Consider the following 6,197-nt stretch of genomic DNA (forward strand, 5'->3'; position numbering starts at 1 on the left):
ACAATGCTTGAAACAGCTCCACTTTTGTCAAAGCCTACTGGTGCATAAACTCATGCACAACTGCATCAAGATTCAGGACCTGCAAAAAAACATAATAAATATGTTTGCAAGGGAGGTACATCTCATGCTTTGCTTCCCTCTTTTGGAAATCCGGATAAGAGCGACTTGGGTACTCAGACACATTCACCACATAATTCACTCTAACAGCATGCGATCCCTCTGTGCTCACATAAAACATGTGCAATTCGTTACATACGATAATGTCTTCTGAAACCATGCGAGCTAAGATCGAACGACCTTTCTGTAAATTCGCTTGGAATTCTTTAGTGAGCCTCTTGCGCCAATGCATAACCTTATCGGCCCGATACTTAGGCATGCATGAGCTTGCATGTATTGGTGGTAGGCTTGACTCTACTATCAAATTTGGATTCTTTGGGATGGTGCTATCCATCTCTAATAGAAACCCTGCTCTCTCTAGATCAACCACCTCCTCTACTGCTATAAGATTTGTACCTTTTGCAATTGGCCAAACACCTGGAGCATGTCTCGGTGGTGCAATCACCCACTTGATGTCCACGTGCCAACAATGTGTATTCACATTAGCACAGAACTATACAAATCCCTCCTGAATGCCACTCGAGGAACCATCATGTCCCGATAAGTACGTCATCCCCAAAAACAAGCTGCAGGCATACCACCTTGCTATGGTCCACCCTGTGGATTAATTAAGGCACCGTAGTGCTGCTTTGTGTCTTGCGAAAATCCAGAGCATGTAACTTTAGACTTAGGTTCTGTCCGTCTTATCCCCCATAGTGTTTTCACTAGTTTCTTCTCTTGAATTTTGGGCAGCATGGATTTTGGAGGTGTCGGAACAACTAGTCCTCTTTTGTTAACTATCACAGTCATGTACTTTGGCCTATGGCTATCATTCTCTAGCACAACACTTGGAGATGCCAAGATAGGTCTTTTATATCATATAGATTTCTGTTCTTGGTCCACTTTTGGGCTACCCAGACTAGCCTCTGCCATTGCACTATGGGTTAAGTCAATTAGTCTTTTGCTCGTTGACGCCCCAACATTCCTTGAAAGGAAGCACTCCTTGATTTCTTGCAATCGTGGTCCAGTCCTAGTATAACCACCCACCAAGTATGCATTGTTGTGTACACTCTGCAACACAGCCAGTGAAAGGTCAATTGCAATAGCCTCATACAAAGACAATTGCTTCGTATAGCCAACAACTACTCGCATGCTAGAGTGCTTTTTCTCACAAAGGTTCATGGTTGGCGGTGCATGAAAGGACCATCTTTGTCTTGTGCCAAAAACCAAGAACTCCAATGCATTGCACGCACTTCCCACCATGCAAGCCATGTTTCCATCAATGGCAACTCACCCTCCACAACACGTCCGTTTCTCCAACACTACCGTAAAGCCTGTTTTACAATTTGCCGTCGCCGCAACATCCGAGCTTGCATTCTTCCACTTTCTATATAAGAACTTGTGCTCCTCATGGAAAGGTGGTCTAATACACTTTTTTGTATGATTCACCATGCTCTGCTCCCAATGAAAAGCACATGATCGTTCTTTTTCTGGGTTATGCTTCCCAGAAAAATAAAAAGAGCGCACTACAATCCAATTTGCACCGACCTCATCAGCCCATAAAACCCCTGAACTTAGGTTTAGCATAACCACATTCTTTCACAACAGCATTCAACATTTTTTAAAATTATTTTTAAGCACATCTATCCTCAACCTTAAATTCAAATGTAGTAATGGCTAGAAGTTCCTTGAGGAAAGGATCGTAAACAAAAGCCCCCATTGTAGAACAACAAACATGATCACGATGCACGTGATCAAAATGCACCCACATCTCTTGCAAGTTACCACCCAGTCTCATTCTATTCAATTTTTAAAACATGTGGTTGCATGTTTGAACCTGATTTTTTGGGAAAAGAACACCATACAAAAATGGACAACCGATCTTGCTTTTCAAATCCAAAATGGCTTCGAGTCCTTTCGGGCCACACACACTGCTCCCTTTAGCTTCTTGAATACATCTCTGAATTTTCGACAGTGCAGTCACAGTCTTAAGTAGGTCATTCATATCCTTGTCACCAAAATCTCCTTCTTTCCCCTCACATTCTTTAATTAAAATGTCCAAGTCTAGCTTTTGGGCCACACGCACTTCGACTTGCTTAGGTGTTGCATGCAGACTCCCCTTTGCATGCGAGTTTAATTTATCTTCAATTATTCTCTTTTGCTCCCTACTAATACCCTTTGCACATGGATGGTCATGGGAACCCAAATGCATTGCACATCTAGTATAGTTCTCATGATCTTTTGGAACACAATAATATATGACATCAGGACATTACCTCAAACACTTAGGTGGAATTCTACAATAACTACACACAATAGTTCCACTCTCTTCTCCTAGTCTCCCAACTTGAGGAACCTTTAGTACTCTCCCAATCTAGTGAGTCTCATTCACAACTAAAGCTGCCACAATGTGCGGGCACTCTAGATTGTATAGCAATGTAGGTGATCTACACACCTGCTCAATTGCACTATATTTACAAAGAAATCACTACTACATGTTACCTAGTCTGCTCATACATGACCATCATGTTTATCATCCATTTCCTACATTGAAGAATAATGCCCAAAAGGAGGGAGCTCAAAAGCAATATATCCATCATAGGACATATGAAGTTCATCCACATACACTATTTGATGTACACTTTCAAAGGCAACATGTATATTGCTCCCTCTAGGCTGAACGCGAATTAGATCAAAAACACTAAAGCAATGCAAAGAGGATCTTTGATCCACCACATTATATTTCTGCACTATTTCCTTCTCATCGAGCACCACAGCAGCAAGTTGATAGTATGTAACCTAAGCTTATAAAATGCTTGAACATCTACATCCAACACATATCCCTTGGTCCCATCAACAAGTGTTTAAGCTTCAATCTTAGTACTTCCTGCACCCAAAGTTATTGGGTGCAGAGTGAACCTCTTGCTAGAGAACGCAAAGCGTTCTTGTATTTCCGACATAAACATCTCATTGTATCTTTGGCTAGAACGTATAACAAGCTTTGTTCCCACCTCAAGACCATAGATGGTCACACATCGAGCCATTGCAAGAAATAAAATGGCCAGATGACTTGTATACGTGAGCAAGAAAATGCATGTAAACTAATATGCAGTGTGTATACCTGAGCTCACAAGACAATTCTTGATTTTCAAGGCACGTGATAACGAACAATTTAATATGACAATTGACAATAAAGATAATATTGTATATTACACAACCACCTCTTTCAGATATTAAATAATATAATATCAATGTATTATTTATTTATATATTCAATTTAAAGGTATTAAGTTTGTTCAATATATAAACCTTAAAAATATGTATTTAAATAACTACATTAAATTAATATACTCAATATATATGTGTAATTATATTTATTCATTTATGCTTTCACATCATTCATGTATAATTAAATTATAACAACATAATAAAAAATTATCAAATGTAAAATATAGCTTTATCAAGCTGGCATTTTTTTGTAGTACCTCAAGAATGATCTAATTACTACAAAGAGAACATGGCCACAATATACAGAATCTGGTAAGCAATAACACACAAAAACACCCAAGAATGAGTGCAACGGCCGCCCAAAAGTTATGTAGACACTATCGGCGGCCAATAGTTATGTAGACACTACCAGGCCGCCCAAGAGTTATGTAGACACTACCAGGCCGCCCAAGAGTTATGATGACCCTGCATTCCTATCTCTTTCTCACTTCATCTTCCTCTTTGTACCATTGTGCTCCCTTCTCAAGCAACTCTCTCCTCCATAGACCAAAGCATTTAGGCACTCTCTCCTCTAAAGAGGACATCCGGGCTCTTCCAAAAGGTATTTTCTGAACCACCCCTTTTCATTTAGGTCACCTATTGCTGTGAAAAGATCAGAAGCTCCCCTTTGCATGCGATGTACACCTTGACTCCGCTTGATTTACCATGGTTAGAAGCATGGTCTACATATTTGTTGCTCTTTAATTAAAAAAACAGGGGATGGATGTGGCTTGTGTCGGCAATGTTTGTTAAATTGTTTCTACTAAAATCTCTTGCCTTGTGCCTAAACAACATTGCGTGGTTTCTGTAAATGATTGCACATTATATGAACTATGGGTAGCATGTCTATATCCATGAGTAGCCCATCCATGTGTAGGCCAAGGCCACAACCATTGGGAAGCAACTCGCGTCGTCGAGCCTTGTGTCTAAACAACATGTCTTAATTTTTTTATGTTGCGCAGTTTCTATAAATGACTGCACATGATATGAACTATGGGTAGCATGTCTATATCCATGTGTAGGCCAAGGCCACAACCATTGGGAAGGAGCTCGCGTCGATGCGGGCTACTTCCCAATGGTTGTAGCCTTGGCCTACACATGGATTAGCTACCCATGGATACAGACATGTACATAGACATGCACCAATACTTTGTGTGTGGTGGATGAGATCAATGGGAGACCATCTCATGGTTTGGCAAAGTATCAAGGTCTATAGCTCATGAGAGAATACTATCTAGCTTTTGTTCATGCCCTTTTAATGGGGTATCATCCGAGGCAAGAGTCTTCATTTTATGAATTTTAGCATGTTCCTTGATGATGAGGGTTTCTTTGTGGAGGAGAAGATCTTGTTACAATGCTTTCTTAGTGGTTTTAGTCATGACCAAGGGTAAGATCTAGTTTGCATGCATTATGCAATTAAGATTGGCATGGTTGGCATGTAAGTGTTCCTTGTTGGAGAAATGTACTTGAGCTAAAGTTTATATATAGATATGAACTATGGGTAGCATGTCTAGATCCATGAGTAGTAGCAAATCTATGTGTAGGCCAAGGCCAAAACCATTGGGAAGTAGTCCGTGTGTCGATGCAAGCTGCTTCCCAATAGTTGTGGCCTTGGCCTATAGATGGCTTGGCTACCCATGGATATAGACATGCACCAATATATGCAACCTTGTGTAATGTATGTATAACCCAAAGTGTAGCTTTTTTGGAGACATGTAATTTGAACAAAATTGATAGGAAATGCCACAAAAGGAAGCTGCAGATGTGCTATCCAGAGGCCAAGGAAGCTTACTGCTTGCCAAGGTGAACTATTGTGAGTGACGAGAAGTAGATTGGAGGAAAGGAAAATGCTTCTCAAAACACGTCTCCTAGCAGAATTCCGAGTAGGGTTTAGGCAAGAAGGAAGAGAAGGCAACAATTCCCACATACTAGAGTTTAAGGGGTTAAAACTGGAGTACATGCATGAGCCGCCACATTGAGAATGTGGCTAACTTGAAAAGCTTATGCAGTTGCTTTGAGTAGTATGTTTGACTTGTGTATACGACTGTACTTACATCATCTCTGGCTTCTTTTCTTCTCTGTATGCATGGGTCTACTCATTGTGCCTCCTACCCTCATCGGAGGCATGACACCATGCATTTTGGGGGTGCCAATACACATGGGCTGTGAGAGATGCAACTTTGTGCCACATATATAAGAGTCTCTCTTCTCCTTCTCTCTACTCAATGTCTTCATTGTGCATGTGATTAGCATTAAGCTTTGTATCTTATTGTTAATCATCATCAATTAGCTTTTGCATAAATTTTCATGTTACACTCTTTGGTTGTAGATGCCCTCTTTCAGACTATTACTTATATTTATCATATATACACACGTACAGTGAGCGCCTCCCAAGATTGGCCCTGGAGTCGTCATTTAGTTACATTGGGATGGATATGGCAGGTTATGGTGTTATGAGGTGGTTGAGGGTATATCCAAGGGTATCCAAGCCATGTGTAGGCCAAGGTCATAACCATTGGGAAGCAAGCTGCATCGATGCGGGCTGCTTCCCAATGGTTGTTGCCTTGGCTAGGTTCTACAAAATCAAAGAGCATCGACGTGGGATGCTTCCCAATGGTAGTGGCCTTGGACAACAAATGGCTTGGCTACCCAGAGTTTTACTAATATCAATTATAGTTTTGATAATGGGATTTAAAGAGAGGTTGGTTACTAATATCACTTGTCTACCCAAGAGACGTTGATGTTGCTCCTATGAAATAAAGATCTTCTAGCCATAATAGTTGCACCAAACCTGCTCCTAGTGGGGTTAATAATTAAACTCACTCGTAGGTCTT

This window comes from Cibotium barometz, chromosome 23, assembly GCF_041138505.1.
Source record: "Cibotium barometz isolate CiBa-2024 chromosome 23, ASM4113850v1, whole genome shotgun sequence".
Lineage (NCBI taxonomy): Eukaryota > Viridiplantae > Streptophyta > Polypodiopsida > Cyatheales > Cibotiaceae > Cibotium > Cibotium barometz.